We start from the raw sequence: 24,213 nt of genomic DNA, 5'->3' as shown, positions 1-24,213 counted from the left end.
GTCTGGGTTCAAGAGAGAAAGGTACATCAGCAAAGCGTAGGCCGTGGAGGATTTGAAGCATGGGGTTGTCGTGGCAATGGCCCACAAGTGGGAACCTAGTGAGCTGAGTGGAGAGATTGTGGAGTTCTGAGTCAGAATCTCCACAAGATAAAAATAGGTCGGCCATTGCCTGCCAGTGCATGGTCAGCCAGGCTGTAAGGGCAGAGAGTAGCTAGGCACAAGCGTGGGAACATGCCTGTTCATTTTTAATATTTCCCGCAACAATTTAGATTATGTTAATTGAGGTGGATAAGACCTACATAGTTTTCTGGCTAGAATCCAGACTATATAACGTGGAAGAGAACTGAATAGCAGTGTACACATCTCTGCTTCCTGACTGTGGATCCTGTGAGCAGCTGCTCCAGGCTCCCTTGAGTTCTTTCCCATTATGGTGGTCTGCACCCTGAACTGGGAGCCACAGTGAGGCGCTTCTCCTTTAAGTGGCTTTTGTCAGAATGTTTCATCACAATGGGAGCAAGATATAAGACAGTAGGGGTGACTAGTTCTTGACAGAAAAGAAAATTGTTGTTTTTTAAAGATTATACCTCATTATGTAGCCCTGGCTACCCTGGAATTTTCCATGTTGACCACGCTGGCCTTGAACTCACAGAAGTCCACTCATCTCTGTCCCCTGAGGGCTGGAATTAAGCAAATGTGCCACTCTCAGCTCAGATATAAACATTTCTAGGACACAATTTACATAGAAGCACATGATAAATACTTATCAGCCAAATTACCGACAGTGGACAGCTATACACCATGAAGGAGGATTGGGTGGCTGTGCACAGAGCTTCATTCTTTCCTTAGTCTCTGTCACTAAGCCCACTCACTCCTTTCCAGGTGCCACAGGACACTTACTATGTACAACGGCTGTTTCCATCAACATCAGAAAGTTTTACCCTCAAATTATCCTTCTTCCATCCCTGAAGCTGATGTCTAAAATTCCCACCCCGGTCTTCCCGGTCAGGTACCAAGATCTGCTAGTGAAGTGTGTGCATGTGAAGTGAAGCCTTGGTTAGCCAGGATCAGTTTGGCCTAAATGAGTTCTTAGGACCATTGTCCTGTTTCCCAGTGGGCCTGTGTGAAAGTAGGTCACAGATTTGCAAGTGTTGTGGGGCTATTAAAGCGCTTTTGGAAACTTAGAGGGTTGGCTGACTGTGTGCTACACCAGGGCAAAAAGGAATATGAGTTTAGGGGAGGGGCCCAGAAGACAGATGGGTGTTGAGCTTACTGTATGCCAACGCTGAACGTGACACATGACACTCGCAACTTGCAGACCCATCTATCCCCCTCCATGAAAACTTACATGGTTTTAAATATAAACTCAGATGGTAAGAAAGTCAGAGAATGATACTTTAAGCGGAATAATTTTAAAAATATAATAGTTCAGGGGTGGAGAGACAGACCAGTGTTTAAAAATGCTTGTTGTTCTCACAGAAGAGTTGAATTTGATCCCCAGCACCCACATTGGGCAGCTCACAATTGTCTATTACCCAGGCTCCAGATGATGATGTGTTCTGGCCTCTCTGGGCATTTGCACACTTACATGTGGACACTTGCACACTTACATGTGGACACTTGCACACTTACATGTGGACATATACATGTGAAAAAGAAAGTTAAACCTTAAACGAACTGAATACTTGTCTTTCCTCATGCTCATTAGATGTGCGATACGCAGCGCTCTAGATGCACTTTCCTCTCTTCATTCCTCCCAACGAGCTTAGGGAGGAATGACGGGAACACACCAGTGAAGCAGAGTCACAGAATAGTGGGGAACATTGTAAAAAGGTCTCACAAGTACCAACAGGGGGACTTTGAATTCAAACCTGTTTGGTCTGAGTCTTTTTCTCCTTTTTTTTGGCTCTCTGTGGGACATTATTTCTCTGACCCCTTTAAATTCTTTTTTAGAGTTTATTTTTAATTAAAAAAGATTTATTTCAAATTATGTACATATGCATCTGTGTGCGTGTATGCTCATGAGTGCAGTGCTTACAGAGACCAGAAGAGGGCAGTGTATTGCCCTAACGCTGCAGTTATAGATGGTTGTGAGCCATCTGGTGTGGGTGCTGGGAACTAAACTCATGTCCAATGGAAGAGCAGCAAGTACTGTCAGCCCCCAGGTGGTCTCTCCATCACCTCTCTAACCTCTTTTGCTTCTGGTCAGAGAATAAGCTCTTATTTTAAAGGGTCCAGGCCTGTCTGGTTGGGAGCATTTCTGTGCCTAAGGAGTAGTGACCTACTGACCTGGAGTCAGTGGTATCTGTTCGTAGACCCTGGAGTTAGTGGGCCCTTCACAGATGGTCCGAGATTAGTGCCTGACTGCATAAACATGGGACAGGGAGCTTGGGAGACAGGCGTTAGCATTCAGCCAACTACTGACAGTCTTCAGAGTTTTGGAATGGTAATTGTGTTAATCTTACAGGCGACCCAGAGTGATGCCTCTATTGAAAGAGAACTGATTGATTCTTGTAAATACGAAACTGGCACCCTGAAGGTGTCATGAAAATCCAATTTGTAAAACACACACAAAAAATATTCCTTCCCTCAACCCCCTCTGTTGTGAAGTCTTTAGGCTCTGCTACTGTGTTACTTTCTCAAACATACTGTTGTCAGTCTGAGACAACAGCTCACTGTGTAGTTAGCTCAGGCTGGTCCCAACCTTGAGATACTCCTACCTCAGCCTTGGCAATGCTGAGATAGAGACGCCGGTCTCCATGCCCACCTTGGCTGAACTTGCTGAAGCCTGAAGTTTGCTCGGCTTTCATAAGAAACAATGCATTCCACATTTCAATAGGTGACTCTGGGTTAAAAGTGTGATTTATCTGCATAATGACAATACCAGTCCACCTGCCACCACAGATGGGGGAAATCTCACAAGGCTGAATCCGTAGACGAAGAGCTATAGACAGTCACTAGCTGCTGAGAGAGGGAGAGGGAGAGACAGGCTTCTCCAAGGGTGAGCCCTGCCACAGGTTAGCCAATCTCATGTTGTCAGCCCTGAACACACACACACACACACACACACACACACACACACACACACACACACATGCAACACTAAATAGTCTTGGTAGCAGATGTGGTGTGTGTATATCACACACACACATTTTTATACACATGTATATATTATATATGTAGCAACAGTAGGAAGAGGTCATGATTTTGGGGAGGGAGTTGGTGGGGCATGGAAAGAGCTGAAGGGAGTGGTAAAAATAAACATGTAAACACAGTATTTATGAATGAGATTCCTAAAAAAGTTTACATTAAAAAACCACACACAAAATAAAAAAATTAAAAAATCACAATAAAGAAAAAATGGTGTGGGTTACTGAACAGTTTGCTTTTATTTCAAAAATCTGAGTATTGGCAGATAAGAAGTTGACAAAATTATTCTTGTCCAAATCAAATGTAAATCGCCCCTTCTTTGCTTCTCTCTCCTGGGTTGTCATTGAAATCTTACATTTTCATTTTAGACTGACAAATGAAAACAAAATCACACCCAGAAATATTCAGAGGCCAAAAATTATGGCTGGAGCCGCTGAGTAAGTCATTCCACAACCGCTGGGATCCTTGGACCCTGGCTTATCAAGACTGAACTATTCCAGGGCCAGAGAGATGAGCTCAGTCAGTAAAGAGGCTTGCTGCCAAACCCGGAGACTGGAGTTCAATCCCTGGGACCCACATGTTGGAAGGAGAGAACTGACTCTTAAGAGGTTGTCCACACGTATGTCATGGCACAAATACACATGTGTGCATGTGTGAGTACACACACACACAAACAATAAATAATAATAGTTTGAGAAGACAACAGTTCTAAAGAAAAAGACTTGGCTAGGGAGCACCACCTTGAGTCAGACTGGTTTCTCAGAGTCTGTTTCATACACCAGGGAATATCAAAGTGGCCACAGGTTACACAGTATTCCAACAAACACAGGTTTTCTCCTTGTGGAATGTTGGCAGAACAGACAAGATCTATTTCATTTCTGTGGAAAATAGTCACCACTTTCAGTACTACAGAGCCCCTCCCTAAGAAACTGTGTTAACCTATACAATGTGTATTATTTATGCATAGATGTTGCATGAATAGAACAGAGTAACGTTTTTGACTTGTCAGTGACTATTTGGGTGGGCCTTGGACAGGCACAATGCAACATGGTATTCATAGGTAGCAGTGCAATGCTATGACCACACAGCTAAGTGCAGAGAGTCTCCAATATGGCATTTATGTGAGGCTAGCCTGGGATTCTTGGCCAAATGTACATTTCTTACAAAACCACCAAGGCAGACAACTGCAAAGGATTGTGATGTCTGTTCAAATTTGAGTTCTGGGTGTGCCTCCAAACTCTGTTCTTTCTTCAAATTAACACATACATTGTCATAGAGACACAGGAAAGAACTCCACTGACAAGCATCACAGTATGTCCAAAGGAGGTCATTTCTGGTGGCCTGGATAAGGATCCCTGAGACGCCCACTTCCTAATCTCACAGCCTGTGAATGGCAGAGGGACTTTACCGGGGCCATTGTGGACTATGAGAAAGCAAGATAGATGGTTCGGGTTCTCAAGATTGCCAGGCGTCATCCCAAAAGCCCAATGCCATTGGAAGGCAGGAGGCTCTGTGTCATTAGTAGATGACAGAAGAGGTTGACAGAATTCAAGGATGAGTTGGTGAGTCAAGAAACTCAGGTCAATTTTCTGTGTGTGTGTGTGTGTGTGTGTGTGTGTGTGTGTGTGTGTGTGCACATGTGCAGGTGTCTCTGGAGGCCAGCAGAGGGAAGCAGAGTCCTTAGATCAACAAGTGGTTGTGTGGTGCCTGATGAGGGTGCTAGGAACTGAACTCTGGTCCTCTGGAAGAGCAGTGAGGGCTCTTAACCACAGAACCAACCATCTCTTCAGTCCTGTGCTTGATTCCTTAGTAGAAATTATTTTTTAAGTATCCCCCATTTCTGACCTTTGGAAGCCACACAATACTAAATTGGCTCATTCATATCTTTTATGAGAACTCATGCCTAGAGAGTCTCAGCAGGGCCTGGACATTGCTTATTGCTTGTTGTATGCAGGTATTAACTAACGCAACCCCTGACAGAACTCTTGATGTAGGGTGATTATTATGGACTTCTACAGAGGGGGAAATTGAGGCACAGTCTTACAGTTAGTGGCAAAGCTGGAACTGAAACCCAAGGTGGCTGGCCCCCAGACGTGCTCCATCTTGCTTGGTTCTGTATTTGCACATTCAGGTACTTAGCCCAGCTTAGAGTCACGGAGCAACTTAGCCCATGAACAAAGCCAGACGCCAGCTAACATACAGGCTATCAAAGTAGGCCAGGTCATTTCATTGAGTTAAACTGCTTTTGATGTATGATCAAGTGTGATTATAATGATTATAATCTCGTTAGCTTGCTAGCCTTGTGGGGCTCATAAGGCAACTCCTGAAGACATACTGCAAAGAGTCTTTGCAGGAGCAGTAACCACTGGAATGAATATTTCATCTTCCCGGGGGAGACCGCTTTGAAGAAAAATGTCTATTACTGTGGGCACCCTGAGCTCATCTGCTTAGAAACAAAAAGAAAACTGGATACAATGAGGCAGATCATCACACCACTGCGCAGCATACAAGTTCAGTATCCTTCATAAAACTGGCCCTCCTCTCCCACCCAGCTAGTCTACAAAGAAAAACATGTACAGGCCAATTTCAGTTTGGCTTTGTTTTTTAACGTCTCCCTCCCTCCCTCCCTCCCTCCCTCCCTCCCTCCCTTTCTATTTCATAAACTGAAAGAAACACAGTCACCACCAGCATTTTCTGGCTGTCTTTCCTTAGTCACAATTCTACTTGCTTGGTTTTCTTGTTTTGTTTTATTTTATTTTATTTTTATTTTTTTTTATAGCTTTCATGTGTCCAGACTGTATTTACAGGATACCTACTATGTGCCTGGCATTGTTCTTGCTGATGAAGACACACTGCAGAAAGAACAGGCAAGGCTTGCCTTTGGGGCGCACACATCAGCCCCCCACTTCCCTTTATGGACACAGCACATTTGCGTTGCGGTTGTCAGGGGGTGGGTACCATTCGGCTGCAGTGACCAGTACACCTATGATTATTACTGTATGCAGTTTTACAGCTTAAATTCTTTAAGAAGGTTTTGAAGAGTTTCTGCTTTCAATTCTTCTTGATATATACGTTGGAGTGGAATGACTGAGTTATGTGGCAAATTCATTTTCAGCTTATCAGGGAGTCGCTGGGTGGATCCTCTCTCAAAGCCACTCTACTTACATGCATGACTCTGCATGTATGAAGTGTCCTGAACAGGCAGATTCCCAGTCACAGAGAGGAGATGACTGGTTCCCAGGGGGCCAAAGGGGAGAAGTCGGTTGCGTGTGTGTCTCCCTGTAGGGATGAGGAAAACGTTCTGAAATGAGGATGTGGTGTAGATGTGCACTTCACATGGCTAAAACAAGATTGGGCTCAGTGGTTAAGAGATGTCCTGCTCTTGCAGAGGACCAGAGGAAAATTCTCAGTACATACATTGGGCATCTCACCATTGCCTGTAACTCCAGATCCAGGAGGGCCAACACCCTCTTCTGGTCTCTGAGGGCACACACATACACTCTTAGCCGGGTGGTGGCAGTGCACACCTTTAATCCCAGCACTTGGGAGGCAGAGGCAGGTGGATTTCTGAGTTCGAGGCCAGCCTGGTCTACAGAATGAGTTCAGGACAGCCAGGACTACACAGAGAAACCCTGTCTCAAAAAAAAAAAAAAAAAAAAAAAAACAAAAACAACAAAAAATACAACCCAAAAGACTAATTTTGTATCCTATGTGTTTTACCCTAATTAAGCAAAGCAAAACAGAGAGAGGAAAAGATCTGACAAGGTCCTAATCTTATGGGGCACATAGGTTAATGAGTGGAGACCGACCATAGATAAATCAATACTTCATACATTGTATTCATCTGTGCTCTGACAGAAGAGGTGCTGGGAAGCACTTGGGTAGGATTTGGGTTGCCAGACTGTGAGGGGACACGGGGCATTGAGAAGGAGGAGGGGCAGGGAGTCCAGCTGGGGCTGTGTCATTATGATGTCACATGTGACATTATGATGTCAGGGGTATTCAGTTGGAAGGTTCTTTTGGCCATAGGGAGATATAGAGAGAGCTTGTAGATAGTTTTAGCTGACATGACTCTGGGAGGGAGGGGGTACCCCCTCGGAAGAATGGGGTACTCCTCCGCTTTCCAACAAAGAATCCCCTGTCCTGAAATGACCTCAGAGGAACTGGCTGAGACACTCTGACCTAACCATGCAGATCCAAGGCTTAAAATCTGCTGGAAAAAACCCAGCCAGTTTTATATAGCGTGCAGGCTCACGGGTTGTTCTGTGTGAGTCATCTGGAACCCGGGGTCTGGCTTTGACTTGTGTCTGCAGCCTGAGGAAGACGAATGTTCCTTCGGCCAGTTGAGTCTGAGAATTGAGGACATTCACAGCTCTCACTCTGTGTCCTGACCTACGTGACTCAGACCTGGAACTGGATGTATTAGGGTGTGGGGAACTCTGCAGGAAAACCCACAATTCTTATCCAAGGGCAGGTTTTAGCCTAAGCAGAGAATCCGTGCCCCATGCCCTAGTGGAAATGCCTTTTTTTCATGACAATTTAAGATGGACACTGTCTTCCTGCCTTGCCACCTTCCCTGTGGGTTGAATCTACCCGACACTACATTTTATCCAGGGATCAAGGCTAGAAGAGATGAATCCACAGAAGAGTCTGCGACCATGGTGCCTGGGCTTTCTGTGCAAAATGCTACAGCCACAATAAGATATTTACCGTCTTTATCGGAAGATCAAACCCACCCACAAATGTCACATTGCTCAAATTCCATCAGTAGATCAGACAAGCTGTCTCTGGGAAGAGGACATTCCAGCCAGCAAGTTCAGAGCGCACTGGCTTCGAGGGCCGGTCCCTTCCTATTTTCTGTCACACACCCTGAGCCTTTGTTGTCTCCGCACTGCTGATAAATCAATCCATCAAAAAATTTCCTCAGTGAAACTCAATCAAGAAAGGTCATGTCAGCGGGAGAGGAACAGATTAAATTAGCATCAAATTAGACATGGAAAGTGAGTTCTGTCAAAATCATCGCAGCGCTCAGCACAATTAGAATATGTTAATTATGCATTTCATTAAGGTGGATGTGAGATGAAATGTCACTGGGGTAGGCATCCGAAAAAGGGAAGATTGCCAGGCACAACTTTCTCTAGACAATGTGTGACACCTTCATTACCATCAAGAATCGCGAGTCTGCCGTGACTTTTTCTGTAAAGGATTAAACCATTAACTGTTTGCTGTCTCCTCTCATTCGTGCAAAGGGGCGGGGGGTGAGGGTGGGTCCCCCTATCCTCAGAGCCGACCACTCCCTTCCAAGTGACTGTCTTGCTCTCAGACCGCCATGGCCCCGGGGGCTGCTGGGAATGCCTGGTGGGCAACAGGGTGGTGGCAGGCTTTAATGAACTCCTTGGAATCCTGCCACTGCCTTAGGGGTGGCGAAATGCTGGGGATGGGGAGAGGAGAGAAATGAGGGGTGAGGATTACAGAGGGAGGGGAGGAGGAGCGAGGATCTCGGCCCCAGTCTTGGGGATGAAAGATATCATCAACATAATGGGGAACGGGAAGGGGGGGGGATCCAATTTCTAAACGCGCGCACCCAGCAAACTCTCATTTGGTGAATTCTTTTGCACCCGCGCTGAGGCTCTGAGTCATGGTTACCAAGAGGCTCTGACTTCTAGCGAGGCAGCTTCATCAGATGCCGCTTAGGTGCTCAGCACAGAAGGCTGCGACTCTGAGCAGCCCCGTTCCTCTGAGACTACTGCTTGGTTCTCCCACCCCCACCCCCACCCCTGCTTTTCTTTTTAAAACCAGGGCTTTCTATGTTAGCGGGAGGGTGGGAAGGGGCTCTAGGTGGGTTATTCCTGACCTTGCTTCCTCAGGTAATTCCTTTCCTCCCTCCCACCATGAGCCAAGCATCCAATGTTCCAGATCAACTTAGTTCATTAGGAAGCTTCCGGTGGTGCCTTGTGGTGGGAATCTCTGCTTTGTTCTCATTTCTCTTGCACAGGCTGGTCTGTCTCTTGGCGGGGGGGGGGGGGGGATCCCTGATTCCAGACTCTGTGTCCCCTCGTTCTGTGCCTTCTCACCCACAGTGCGCTCTCTCTCTCGCGCGCGCGCACACACACACAGAGCACACATCTGTTGGATTCCTCTACCTCAAGTCAAAATGAACATGACTTCCTGCCAGATGTGTCCCTCACCGACAAGCCTCTCCTACATCTCTGGGAGCTTCCCCCGGGCACACATGGGATGCTGGACTTGACAGAACTTTCCAGAGTTAATATTTGCTGTTCACACCCAAATGACACATCCTCTCTCTTTCACACACAATATATTGATGACAACCCATTGTAACTGATATATGTATATGTGTGTGCGTGTGTGTTTGTATGTATGGTTGTGCGTGTAATTGTAAGTACATCTTAACAAATGGAGAATAGGTCGCGCTATTTAATATAGTGCATGTTTTGTTTTTGTTTTTGTTTTTGTTTTTGTTTGAACAAGTAAGAAACCAGAAGCCTCAAATTTTATTTTTGACCTTTCGAAGCTCAGACCCATCTCTTGCAAGGCAGCCAATTGGAATCCATCTTTTATGCTTAAGGTCGTACAATGCCACGGTCCTACTTTCTCCCTCCTGCGTGTACCACAGGAATATGATTCTGTTGGTTTACCTGAGTCACACCCTTCTTTTTCCTTTTCTCTATTTTGTTTTTTACTCTACTTTTTTTTTTTTAAATCAACCAACAGCTCTTGGCTTTTAGCTGGAATGTTAAGGCAACTGACTCTGTCCCCAAACTTTTGCACACCAAGAATAAACTTGGTCCCAACCAAGCAGGTATTAGCTCACTAAGCCTGTTTTCTCTGAAATATTGTGGGAAGGGCATTGCTCAGCACCAACATTTGTTGAGAGAAGACAATAGAATGTAAAGCCTGGTACCTAACTGCTAAATCCTCAGCGCCTGACGTTGATGATGCAGATAATGGTGGTGGTGGTGGTGATGATGATAATGATGGTGATCATTCACACACACACAGACAGACACACACAGACACACACAGACACACACAGACACACAGACACACACACACACACACACACACACACACACACACACGCACGCGTGCTCGAGGTCTTACTATGTAGCATAGCCCTGGCTGGCTTAGAACTCTATATAGACTAGGCTGGCCTTGAATTCACAAGAGACCCACTTACCTTTGCTCCACACCCTGCCTGTAGCGAAAATCTTTAGCTGGCATCTTTGCAGTATCAAAGGCCAGTCTACAGTCTACTCTGCATGCACTGCATCCACAGAAGTATCTCAGTTTATGGGGAGAAAAGATAGGGCTGGCTATTGCGGCCCATTTTCAATTTTGCATGAGAACAAGAACACACTTGGGGCACTGAGAACTCATGGCGGAAACACCCCAGAACTGTGAGCTCTCTGTCGGAATCTTTGCCAGTAACAAAACCCCAAATGAATTCCAAGGAAATTGACAAGGGATGTTCAGTCAGGAGTTCTGCTGGAGCCTGGGATGGGCTATTAATTCCTGGCTCTCTTAGGTGTCTCATTTTCTGAGCTTCATTTAATGTTTAAGATCACCTGGGGCCCAGCCTGTTAGAGAATGGAGGCCCAGGAAACGGACTCAGGAGCCAGCTCTGATTTGATGCAGCCCCTGCCTCACCTCGCTGTGAGAGCAGGTGGGAGGGGAGGGAAGAGGGCTGCCGGGACGCTTCCTCCCAGCCTGCCTGGCCCTTGTCAGCACCACCATTGATATTAAAATCAAGGGTTGGCACAGAGCGACTGGTATGGCTGGCAGAATTCCAGACTGGCTCTAATGAGCCTCACCTGGGCTAATTACTTTTCTTTTTTTCTTTTCTTTTTTTTTTTTTTTTTTGCACACCCTGCCAGGCAGGTTGGAGTTGCCAACTGGTCAAACAGAATGATTGCTGATGGCGCGCGGGATTGCTCAGAGGAATAGAAGGACTGGGGACTTGGGCAACTCCCTCATGTGGCCACTGAACCAGAAAGAAATGAAAAATGTGGAGTCAGGGTGGTATCTAGCGCCCCCTACCCTAAGTATGTATGCATCTGCCGGTCTGAGAGAAATGCGGACTTCCAGGTATGGTGGTTTGATTGAGGAATGTCCCTCGTGGGCTCAGCTATTTGAGCAGTTGGTCTCCACTTGGTGACACTGCTCTAGGAGGGTGTGGGACTTCTAGGACGTGGTATCTTGGGGGAGGAAGTAACTCGGATGGGGTGGCCTTTGGGGATGTATGATCTCACCCCATTTCCTGTTTGTTCTCTGTTTTTCTGCTTTCTACGTCTGGCTGTGACAGCTCTGAGGTTTAGCGACCAAGCTTTCCCCACTGCTATTGACATCCAGATCTCTGGAACTGAAAGCCAAAATGAAGTTTCTTACGTTGCTTTGGGTCAGAGTGTTTTTATCATAGCAACGGAGAGTAACAGATATACTCCCATAACAATTCTGTCAAGTGTTTGGTCACAGTGACACATCACCAAGGGGAGGGTCTGAGAAGGTGTTGGCTAAGAGGTGAGAGCTAAGTGTGCCAAGTTACCCTGGATGGGATCCTGGAGCAACGAGAGGACTTTATGGGACGTCTGCGTGTCACCCAGCAGTCTCTTTACCCCAGTAAGATGAGGTTATCAATAGAAAGGTGGATTTTGCTTAGAGCTCTTGGTTCTTGTCTGTGATTGGCTGGTCTTGCTGCTGACAGGGCTGTGGGGCAGGTGGACAGGGTACATAGTGGAGTGACTGAATGGTCGGGAAGCAAAGGAGAGAGGAAGGAAAGGGTCAGAGTCCCCAAAGTCCCCAAAGACAGGAAGCCACTTCTGAGTCACATCTCTGAGAGGATTCACCACCTCGAGCCTCAGGGCAGAATCAAGCCAGGGACCATGACTTTAACACACTAGCTTTTCAGGGAAACCCAGATGCAAGGGCAGCACCAAGCAAGCTGGCCTGAAAGACTTTCACTAGTTAGTGCATTTGCTGAAAGAGGTTATGAATGAAAACCGGGTGCGGGCCATGCACAAACCCTCTGGAAGGGTCTCAGTTTCCTACAAACTGAAACTTGTTCTCAGCAAATACAATTACCTAAAATAAGTAAGTGTGAACCCGGGTGATACAAGCTAGGGTGTTTGTTGTCTGCTTTTGAGACAGGGTCTTACAATGCAGCCCCAGCTTGTCTGGTACTCACACCAGACCAGGAGGGTCTCCTCTACAATGGCCCCCTGTCTTTGCCTTCCAAGTGCTGGGGTGACGCATATATCCCATGTGGTGTGAATATTCAACTTCTCAAGGGTGGGCTGAATAAACCCTTATTCTTTTATAGAGTTCTCAGCCTCGAGTATTTCATTACAGAGATGAAAACGGACTCATACATACACCATAAGACACAACCACAGGAACATGAGTAACACGACGCTGAACTTATAACATGCAGGGACTTCATTCTAATCTAACCCAGGGCACCGGCTGTCCTGACTCATGCCTACCTTGCCCTCCTACCACTCAAGGACCACTTGTGTTTTCCTGGTGGATTTATGTTTTATTTTAAAGATGAGTGTGTATGTGATGTGTATGTGTGTGAATGTGTACATGTGTATGTGTGTGTATCTGTATGTGTGTATGTGCATGTGTGTGTATATGTGTATGTATCTGTATGTGCATGTGTGTGTATGTATGTATGTGTGTGTATCTGTGTGTATGTGCATGTGTTTATATGTGTGTGAGTGTATGTGTGTGTATCTGTATGTGCATGTGTATGTATATGTGTGTATGTGTATATGTGTGTATCTGTATGTGCATGTGTGTATGTGTGTGTGTGTGTATCTGTATGTGTGTATGTGTATATGCGTGTATGTGTGTGAGTGTGTGTGTAGTTACACTAGTGTATGGAGGGCATTCACTGTCTTCTATCACTTACTCTCCACTCCTTTGAGGCAGGGTCTCTCCTTGAACCTGAGGCCTTTCTTGGCTACATAGGAGCCAGTAGTCCCCCATGTTCTCTTATCTCTGTCTACCTTGGGGTTGGGGTTACAGGTAGAAATGAGATGCTTGTCCAGTTGTGTGGGTGCTGGGATCTGAACTCTGGTCTTCAGGGCTGCACAGGAATTGCTCTTGGCCAAGGAGCCACCTCTCCAGCCCCCTGAACTTAATTTATAGCTTAAATGTTAGAAGAGCAGACCCCGCAGCACTGCTTTCATCACGAGGCCATTTCTGCTGCCGAGGGTGGAAGGGGTGAGTTTTCCACATTGGGAACCAGTGTCACTTAATTATCCTCAGTAATGAATAACAGGATGCTCACCTGAGCATCACACGCTGTTCAGCTTCTCGCACTCATTAAATGTCCAGTAAATAAACAGCTCAGGAAAGATGCTAAGGGCTGCCCTGCCGAATGCCAATCACAGCTGAGCTTCCTATACCTGCCCTCCTATGGATGCCAGAAAACTTAACACTTTCCTTCCCGCCTCCTTTGCTGCTAGGAGTGGTCATGTGACCCTGTTTCCTCTTACAAATCTTTTCTGGTGAGCAAGGCAAACCTGGCTGGAAGTTCTCCCCTATCGTTCCTTTTTCTGCAATGGCTGTGAGATAGCACTGGTCTGCAAGAAGCAGTGTCCTGTGTGTGGCAGGAAAGATGTCCTAAAGCTACAATGACAATGTGTGATAACTGTGTTCAAGGGCAGGAGATCATCCTCCAGCAGGCGGGAGGGCCTTATCCACTCAGATGAAGATGTGAAGACAAAATTGAGGTGCCTCTGAGGAAAAAGACAGTCTGCCTGGATATGCAAACTTCAGCTCCTGTCCCTGAGATTCTGGGATGCTGGCCTGATCTGCAGATTGCGGGTTTGTTTAGCTGTCACCAAAATGTGTCCACATAAACGCTTGTCTTCCTCTTTAGGAACACAGACAGACAGACAGACAGACAGACCTACAAAGCCCACTTCTTTTCTTGTCCCTTCCCTTTGTCTTTCACTCCCTCCCTCTCCCTTTATTCTGTCTTTCCTCCTTCCCTCTTTCATTCCGATTTTCTTGTGTGTACGTGTGTGTGTGTGTGTGTGTGTGTGTGCACGCACATGCATGTGGAAGCCAGAGGACAAACTTGGGTGTCCTTGGTCACCACCTTCTCTTGTTCATATCCTGAAGTTGGTTTATCAGGTTAGGCTGAGTGATCAGTTTAGTTCAGCAACCTTCTTGTCTCTGCCTCTCACCCTCAAGCTTACAACTGCATGTACCAAGGCACAGCATCTCATTTTACATGGCTTCTGAGTACCAAGCTCAGACCCTGCAAGGAAGACAGTTGAATGACTAAGCAACCTCCCCGGACCCCATTCTATTATTTTCCATGATCCTGTCGGATGATGCTATTCTTCCATTTGCACAGTAGATGTGAGGGGTGAAGACACATCTGCCATCTTGCTACCACACGCACGACAAGCAGAAGGACCAGACATTGTGAAGGCTGATGGAAGAGCAAGGGATGGGAAAACATGGGTCTGGGAAGTCCCCACTTTGGAACCTGCCAGCTCCCTAGCTCCAGGCTTCCTCCCATGCATGACGTCTAAAGATCAGCAGGAAACACTGTGAACTGTTGGTATCTGCACTGAGGGGGTTAAAATAAAGGCACACATCACGTTAGACTCAATAGAATATGGCAATGCAAAAGCAAGCGTTGACTCGAGCTGATCTGTCACATGTTTTGGGGTGTCGACATCTTTGCCTGTTACCTCTCTGAATCCCAACAACCCCCTGGGAATGACTAGTGTCAGCAGCAGCACCCACGTGTGTCCTGTGTCTCACCCGCCTGTCACAAAGGGGTCCCAGGTGTGACCTTTCACCTCCTCATGATGGCACCTCTGAAAGCAAATGGACTCCTCCACGTGCGTGTCTTCCGATGACTCCGTGGAAGCCTCCAGGGCTTATCTCTTCCTCCGCAGAGCCTACTTTCCAAACCGAGTCCAGGATGAAGTGAGCTTTCTTTTTACAGTTGTTGAACATGTTACAGGAATCACAATCCCTTAGACTCCCTGTGCTGGTGGTGGGTTCCTTCCGATGACAAGATGGGCTGTCATCTAGGCATGGGCACACAGGGCTTGTAGTAGGGGCTGAGTTTGGGAACTTCGCCTTGCAGCTAAGACTCCGGCCGACCAGAAAGTGAGGCTGAGAAGCGGTTTTCCTTCTCCATGCCAGAGAGAAGTAACCGAGGCTCCCTTCACACTGCTTTCAGAGAAGAGGGGGTGGATTTGAAAGGTGGGCCATGACATGTCCTTTCCTGCTTGGACATCTGCCCTCAAGTCAGTACAGACTCTCTCCTGTACCTACCATCCTTCCAGAAGAGAATGACAAAAGATCCTTTTCCCCCAAAGGAAGATCTTTTTGCAAAGGAAACGGCAGGACGAGATTTCTCCGGCAGGTGCCTTTGAGGATCTTATCTGTCATGGTTAAGATTGCCAGCCGGACAGGTTCTAGAGTCACACACACAAGAGACAGACCTCTGGTGTGTTTGTGAGTGATTATCTAGACTAGATTAACTAAGGTTAGAAGACCCATTTGATTGTGAGTGGCTGCATCCCATGGGCTGAGGATTTGGATTTGGGCTGAATGTTAACACAAAGCAAGTGAGTTGAGCACTGGGTTCATCTGTGTCTGTTTCCTTACCGCAGATGCGATGTGACTGGCTGCCCCTCACTCCTGCTGGCCCTACCTTCCTGGCCGTGATGGCCACCTGCACCCATGGACTGGGAACAAAAATAAACTCGTTCCCCCCTAAGTTGCTTCTGCTGGGTGTTTCATCACAGAAATGGAACAAATAACTAACATGGGACGGAAGCATCGGGTCCAGCGTCCCAAGGTCCCAGTCCACACTTCTTCCGCTCGGTTACACGCTGGAGACGCAACCTGTGTAATGTATGTTGAAGGCTGAGTGAGGGAGCCCCAGTCATGGAGCTAAGGGCTGGTGTTCCTCTCTCCCTTTCCAAAATATGTGCCGTGTCATGGTCTTTCAAGGGTTTTGAAAGTGACTGAAGCCAGCCGTCCAGGCTCTTTCCTCAAAATACTCAATTTTATTAACGGGTCTGTGTTTTTCTCCAGGAGCAAGAGACTCAGTACCCTCCAAGAAGGTTAATTGGACTTTGGAAAGAGAATATTTTTTCAATTAACACAGAGGCACAAGGTTTCATTCTAGAATGTGGGGACTCACTGTTGTGTAGGTAAGTGTCATGTTTGACTTCTTGACACTTCCAATGGAGAGAAGTCAGACACATTGCCCAGACCCCAGCTCTGGGAAGGGACCTAGGGGTGGAATCACCCCCACATGTGTGGCTCACTCATGAGTGGACAGACAGAGAAGGTTTGCAGGTCAGTTCTCCTAAAGAAAAAAGCCACTGCTTTGAGAACAGACCAAGGCTTCACATCACATGACCCTGCAGGAGGGTCCCTATGAATTTGAGGCCAGTTTAGACTATATAGTGAGTTTCAGGCCAGCTTGGGCTACTGAGTGAGAAACTTAACCTCTTCCTTCCTTCCTTCCTTCCTTCCTTCCTTCCTTCCTTCCTTCCTTCCTTCCTTCCTTCCTTCCTTTCTTTTTTTGGTTTTTCGAGACAGGGTTTCTCTGTATAGCCCTGGCTGTCCTGGAACTCACTCTGTAGACCAGGCTGGCCTCGAACTCAGAAATCCACCTGCCTCTGCCTCCCAAGTGCTGGGATTAAAGGCGTGCACCACCCACCGCCCGGCGAGACTTCATTTCATAACAATAGCACAAACCTAAAAACATTATCAATATTATCTACCAGCTGTCTTTATAAACCCAGACACCTATAACCTCAGGCCCCAGTCAGCCTCACTCAACACAAACATACCTTGAATCCAGGCACCCTTGGTAACCCTGTCTGGAACAGAGAGATAATAAGATATCCAACTCCTACCCGAAAGTCTTGGTGACAGGACTTGACAGGGCCTGCCCTTATATAGCTGCATTCCAGTTTTTTCAGGGCCATTGGTCTGAGTTGGACTTAGTTATCCCCAGGAAACATAAAGTACCTTCATGTTAAGTACCCTCATCTTAAGTACCTTTGTGTCAAGTACCGTTGTGTTAAGTACCTTGATGGTTTTTCATCTGTTGCCAGGCAAGGATTTCCACAGCTACCACTCTTAACCTTTGAAAGGGTCCCACATTATAGCACTTTTAGGATTAAAAGTGTCTGTGTCACCTCCAACAGTGGCCTGTCAACCCAGTGTCTAAGGGCAGACGAGGCTTTTGGCTTGGACATTGATCCATGGTCACATAGCCATTGGGGTCACTGGGAGAAGGGGGCCTTTGTAAGTTTCTATGAATGGACTGTTATTTTAAATAAAGTCATCAGGTGACTTCTCCTAGAAAGAATAGAGATGTCTCTTCACCCCCAGATTGAGAGGGCGAATAGACCAAACTATGGATTCTGTCTAGTCTAGCTTGGTCCTCACTGAGGTTGTTGGGGTCACTTTCAAGAGTGTGAGTGACTTTAAGAGAGCTTTATCCCTGGGAAGCCCCTTGGACAATTTATGGGCAGCTACACTATGGAAGACCCCACTTACAGAACAGCTGACTCAGAGAAAGTTGCTCAACTGAAGAGTCCCCTCGGCCCCCAGATAACCTTCCCTCCCCTATATAACTCTGGGAGGGGGCTTCTGAGCCTTGTAAGAGAATGTTAACAGATTGGGGTTCACCAAGATCTTGGCTGTGTCTACCCAGAGGAAATATGTATCTGAGAGGAGTAAGGTTATGTGTAGATAGGACCATGACAAACATGCAGTGAGCTGGCTTATTCTGAAAGGGGTTAGATAATAAATAATCATGAGTTCAGGCCACCTGGACATCATAGCCGCTCAACTCTACCACCGTGCTATGCTTTACGTAATGTGGAAACCAAGTCTAGCTCTATTCTATCAAAGCTTTATTGTAAAAACAGGCCGTGGCTAGGTTTCTGGGGTCCGGAGGACTCTGGTTGGTCAGCTTTTACCTGGAATTTGTACACTAAACATTGACGTGTGTACTGGGGCTGGGGATATTGCTCAGGTTGTAGAGTAATCGATTGCCTTGCATGCATGAAGGCCTGGGCTCAGTCTTTCCGGCACTGTGTAAAATCAAAGTGGGAACTCACTGTAAATGCAGCCTTTGGGAGAGAGAGGCAAAGATATTAGAGGCTCACAGCCATCCCCTTCTTCACAGTAAGTTCAAGGCCAGCCTTGACTGAAATAGATCCTGCCTGAAACAACACAAAACAAAACACTATTGTGTACTGAAATGCTTACAGTGTGAATTTATATTTGTCTCCAATCTCTCTCTCTCTCTCCTCCATTTCTCTGTGTCTGTTTCTTCCTTTCTCTCTTTTTCCCCCCCAATGGATATTACTGATTTTATTAAAAATAAAATTCTTACTCTTTTGTGGTTTGCTGTTCATTTGGTTATTGAACAAATGTGGAAGTGACCAGAAGTCTCTTCCAGACTACCTCCCACCTCCCTCCTGACTGCCTCCCTTCTCCCTCCTGAGTGCCTCCCTCCTCCCTTCCTGAGGTCATTTTCCCCATAACAGTCTAGATTCCGGACGGTGTTTATGAGGACTCCACATGGAGATGACTTTCTGGTTAATAATACCCATGGTTTTATGGTGATCTGTGCCACTGAATGCCAGAATCACAACACTGACACCGGTGGGTGGGGTCATCAAAAAGGTGGGGGAGGGGGGAGGGAAGTAGAGGAGAGCACCTTCCTGGAGATCATTTTGGCCAGGAATGGTTTTCAGAATTTGGTCACAGAGACACAGACAAACCCCAGGCCTGCCTCAGTCACCCCCATCCCTCCATGCTCCTTCGAGGAAGCCGAGAGGACACATTTTAAAGTTATTTCTGCTGTTCACAGCATCTGCATGGTGAAGGCGCTTCCTAGAATGTCGTAAGTTGGAGCCAGAGAGCTGAGGCTTAGGCGGTTGGATTCCTGCCCCGCGCTCAGATCTAGACAAAACAGCCTCAGCAGACAGTTGCCTTTCAGGGTTTTAAAGTTCAGCAGGAAAGGAGACAGAAGTTGAGGCTCCTTGGCAAGGCCTCCACATAACAGGAAACATCCCTGTTTTACGTGGAGCTTAAAACTCTTCAGATGAGAAGAGTCAGACCTCAGATTTATGGTACAAGCTGCCTTCCCCACAGAAACAGTTCTTACCAGGGTGATCGGTTCCTGGCCAAAGTTCTGAACCATCCCATTTTATAGAAACCATTAACTTCAGTCCATCGATCTGCCTACTCTCCGACTAGTCCCTCCCACCACCGGTGAATGCAGAATTTCCAAAGGCAAACGAGGGTTATTTTAAAAGCACAACATTTTCCTAATTGACAGTGTGCATCCAGCAATGAAATGATTGGAAATGATGTAAAAAGGAAACCATAAAAAAGACAAATGGAAGGAAAAGCAAGTATCTTAACGTCCATGAAACGGTTACTGTGATTCATCACTAGCTTTCGACAGGAGGTTCCTGGCAGCCAAGGATGAAAGGGCCCATGCCACGGTCAACCTTCTTAACATCGGAATGAAAAATGTTAAGTTAGAGATGAAATCCCTCACCACAGACACTATATAGGGAATGATCAATTGTGAATGGCTTGCGAATGATCAATCGCTTAGCCAAGACACAGGAGCTGGGGACAGCTCACTATTTTTGTTATGGTTTGACATGCAGCATTATTGTCAAAGAGCTAAGTCACAGTCACTCTATTATGGAATAAGTCTGAGAAGGACCCACTCACTGCCAGTCGTTTATACGCCGCTGCGTGTTTATATAGATTTCTCCTAAGACAGCATAGATGGAGCATGTTGGGAGTTATGGCTAGTTCCTGGCAACTCAGTGGTGTGAGCTGGTGAACTTCCTGGTCACAGCGGTGCCGGCCTCTGAGATAGCGTGCTGTCTCGGCTCTGCCTCTGTCTCACCTTGGCCTCTTCTTCAGAACCCCCCGAGGTGCTCCATGTTACTTCCTGGTCACCGTGGAGTTCAGATCTCAGACTGACTCCTCTACTTGTTTTTAACTTCCCAGAGTTGTGGCCTTAGTATCTCTCTGTCCCTTGAATGCCAGGTTCACTCTGGCCTGGCCTTGGAGTGTTGGTCACTGATGTATTTGGCAAACTGACCACTCTTTTACTGCTGGGGGTCGCAGAGAGCAATGGCTCTGTAGCCATCCTGTTTGCATCTTTCCATTCAAAGCCCATCATACCCTGACGCTCTTGTCTATTTTCTTTCTTTGAACTAGGTTCTAAGGTTCTTAGCACGGAGTTTCTCTGATGACTATTTAATGCTGATTCTGTACTCAGAAAACATTTTTTTTAAAATCTCCCTCTGCATATGTGTGTGTATATGTGTATGGTGTGAGTGTGAGTATGTGTGTGTGGTGTGAGTGTGTATGTGTGTGAGTGTGTATGTGTGTGAGTGTGTATATGTGAGTGTGTGGTGTGAGTGTGAGTATGTGTGTGTAAGTGTGGGTATGTGAATGTGTGTGTGAGAGTGTGTATGTGAGTGTGTGTATGTATGTGGTGTGTGTGGTGTGAGTGTGTATGTGTGTGTGCATGTGTGTGTATGTGTATGAGTGTGTGGTGTGTGTGTGGTATGAGTGTGTGTGTATAAATGCACATATGTACATGTGTGTGTGTAGGGTGCGCATCTATCTGCCGTGGAACGCACGTGGAGAACGACACTGGGTGTTAGTGGTGGCCTTCCACATTGTCTGAGACAGGGTTTCCCCACTGTCTGCTTCGGGCTCACTGGGTTTGATGATGTTTGAGCAGCTGCAGATTCTCCTCTCTGTACCTCCCATCTCCTCCTAGGAACGCTGGGATCGGAGGTGTGAGCTGCTGTGTCCTGTGAGTCCTGGAGATCTGAATCCTGGTCCCCAGGCTTGTGTGACAAATGCTTTCCCTTTGATCTATCTCCCTACACCTCCCCGAGCCCCAGGTCAATCATTACCATACAATGAATGATGGAAAAGACAGCCAATCACAGGGCTAGAAGTATGTCTCTAGGAGACAGCCCTTGACCATTCTTGGCAGGTTTTCTTGGTAAGTTCTGGACCATGAATTTGGTATTTTCTAGTATACCAGCCACTCTGGGACCCAAGAGTCCCTTGACATCTCAGAGTGTGTGCTGGGATGCTTTCTTTGAGGGAGAGATTGATTGGTGACTCACGGGTTCTACACAACAGAGGGAAGCTCAGTGTGTGAGCAGGACTGGTGGAGTCTATGGTGGCATAGATCGTGTGTGGGAGAGCACGGCTCAAGTGTATCCTCCATTTTAGCCCCAACCACTGAGTGGACATTATCCCAGTCATGGGTTTCCATAAATGACTTCCTCAATTTCAAATATTCCCTGTGACACACTGTACTCCACATGTCCTCCATAGAACCTCAACTTTGCAATCTCCTCAGAGCGCCTCTCTCAGATCCTGCCATGGCTGGGTCCTCGTCATCTGTGTGCTACTCAGATGTCCCCTCTCAGAGTGAACCTCATGGATGATGACCCTTTCCGAAGCTCTGGGAGACAATCTTATCGCTGAGGTCAAATGCCAGGGCTCTCTATCCCAGTTGGAACTCTTGCCTCAAGTCTCCGGGTCTGTTTCCTGGGGAGTGCAGTTGTAGCTTAGAGATTTTTTTTTTGTACAGCTTATGGGACACATGTGCCCTAGGAGGACTATAGATGTGCCCAGTACAATATTGTAAAGTTGTTTAAAACTTATGGAAGTTCTGGGGAGGTTTTTGTTGTATAATTTGCACAGTTGGTGAGGCTGAACTTGTAGATGACAACACTGGCCAGCGATGCTGAAAAGCTGGGTTTGGCCTCATGTTACTTAAGTGTTGTAATCAATGCAAAGTACTGGACATTCCTGGCCCGTAGTAAGCACCAAATAAACAAAGCTATCGATTCTCATTCTTTGTGCTATAAATTGTACAAGGGAACTTTTTTATTTGGCCATCCTGTAGTGCCTAGAATGTGAAAAATGTTCGGGAAATGTCAGGTACATAAATGAATGGATGATCGCCCAGAGCTGAAGCCTTCTGACCCCTGCGACTGGTCAGATCTCAGCCCTTGCAGCCTGCACCCTGCAGCTCTTCCTTTCTGTCCTCAGGAGAACTGCGACTGTTCCTGTCTAGGCTGCCAACTGTGGTGTCCCAAGGAGGTTCGGGATTCATCTGCTGCCACCCATTGGACCCCCTGCAGACCCTACCATGACTGGAAGCCCTGAGCAGCAACAGCAATGCCACTGAGGGACACTTTGGGGAATTCTGGGTGGTGTCTGCTCTGTGAGTTCTAGAAAAACTGGAGATTTGTGGAAAGCCTCGGGGGCTGAATCATAAGGCTCTATACCCCAGAAGTGAGTGTGTATGTGAGTGTGCCTGTGTGTGTGCTCCTGGGCCTGTGTGTACATATGCATGTGTGGCAGAGGGTGTCTCTCTCAGCTGTTCTGTTTTCGTTTTTGAAACAGGGTATCTCACTGAACTGGAAGCTCACCAGTTCAGCTGGCCTGCAAGCCCTGGGATCAATGATTTTTTTTATGGCTTTAAATGTGGGTGTTTGGGCTCTGTTCAGGTTCTCACACTTGCATGGCAAACTCTTTCCTCACTGCGTCATCTCCCAGCTCCCAAAGGGATGGTTCTGAGACAGGCTTGTCTTTCTCCACCCTCTGAACTTTACACATCCTTCAAGGCCTTGATTACATCCCTGCCCCTCTCTTGTTGGTACCCAACCTCTCTGCCTGGGTTAACTGTTTACTCTTCTCTGAACCCTGGTTAGCCTCTTCCTGTCTTCTGGTTGGCTTAGTCATTTGGCCATTGGTTTACAAGCACTGGCTGGGCTTGACTTCTCAGGTCCTGTGCTCTTTAAAAAACAAGACCAAAGACACAAGGTGAGAGTCCCTGTCACCAGGCATCCTTCACTCCTGGCAGACCTCTCACAGCTGGACCTCTCATTGTCCCCGCAATGCTTCAGAGGGGTTCCCCAAGCCCCACCCCCAAAACAAGCTCTCCACTTGGCAGAACAGAAGTCTGGTCAACTGAATGCATGCATACTTTGCTTCAGCACAAAGACGACCTGTGCAAACACAGTGTTTGTGATTGATGCTTCCCCCTTGCTCAGTGAAGAGCGTGTGTGTAAGAAAATCTACACTGCTTCCGCAGGCCTTGGGTGGGAGTTACTCCAACATCCTCCTTAGGGAAAACCCACACATGTTGTGAAGATCTGTAGTCTCACTGCTGGGCACATGGCTGCTAGACTCAAGGCTGTCATTCTGACGTCAAAGCGGCTCTTCAAAAGTCTGACTGACTCAAACATCTTTAATGTGAAAATGCTTCTGGGTTGAGAGAGGGGAGACAGGCTTGCTGCCTCTTCCTGAACCACCAACACCTTCATTTAGAGTGTGTCATGACCCTTCTACCGCAGTCTTGGGCACAGACAGGCTGCTATCTGTGGTCATCAGAGTCCAGAGAGGTCCTTACCTTTGTCTGTGAGCTCTCTATGGCTCACACATATTTAAAAGGACTCAACACTGTCACTCCCCACTTTTCCAGGTGAAGGTGACCATTTTAATCCTTATTTTTGATTCTTTGGGAACCAGGGAATAAGATGAGTAGGATTGCTTCCTCCACCCCCACCCCAACATCTTTTGTCCCAAACCAGGGAATTCAGTGTGGCTGAAACCTTTTCAGCCCTGGTGCTTAGGATTTTTCATGCTGGGAAATTAGCCTGGAAAATGAGACATCACTGCATTTGGGAATATCAGTGGCCTTTTCTTGGACCATTGCTTTCCGCTAAACAGCGCCCTGCTTTCTGCCACTGTTATTAACCAAATAACGAGCCTCTGTTCTCAGGGGTATTTGCTTCCTGAGAGGCACCAACTTGAAGCCTTGAAGCCGACACTGAGCCCATACATGAGGTTTTAATGGGGAAGTACTGGAGACAGCTTATTGAAATGAGGTGTTATTTGGAAAAAAAAAAAAAAAAAAAAAAGAACAATTTAGTTGCAACGCTTGCACCCGGAGCCAGTTTTCCT

General features: G+C 46.8%; 1 protein-coding gene and 1 long non-coding RNA gene across 5 annotated transcripts in view; one reads left to right on the top strand and one right to left on the bottom strand.

Annotated features, from left to right (window-relative positions):
* The window catches only part of Tshz2 (teashirt zinc finger family member 2), a 440,243-nt gene that overhangs the window by 102,369 nt on the left and 313,661 nt on the right, over positions 1 to 24,213 (bottom strand). The gene's annotated exons all lie outside the window — the stretch shown is intronic.
* Positions 7,196 to 8,370, top strand: AY702102 (cDNA sequence AY702102). Its single transcript, NR_131974.1, has one exon. It is a non-coding gene; the product is annotated as a cDNA sequence AY702102 (long non-coding RNA).

This window comes from Mus musculus, chromosome 2 (assembly GCF_000001635.26).
Source record: "Mus musculus strain C57BL/6J chromosome 2, GRCm38.p6 C57BL/6J".
In the NCBI taxonomy this organism is placed as follows: Eukaryota; Metazoa; Chordata; class Mammalia; order Rodentia; family Muridae; genus Mus; species Mus musculus.
Note: the sequence above shows the minus strand (reverse complement) of the source record. Positions and strands in the feature narration are given on the sequence as shown.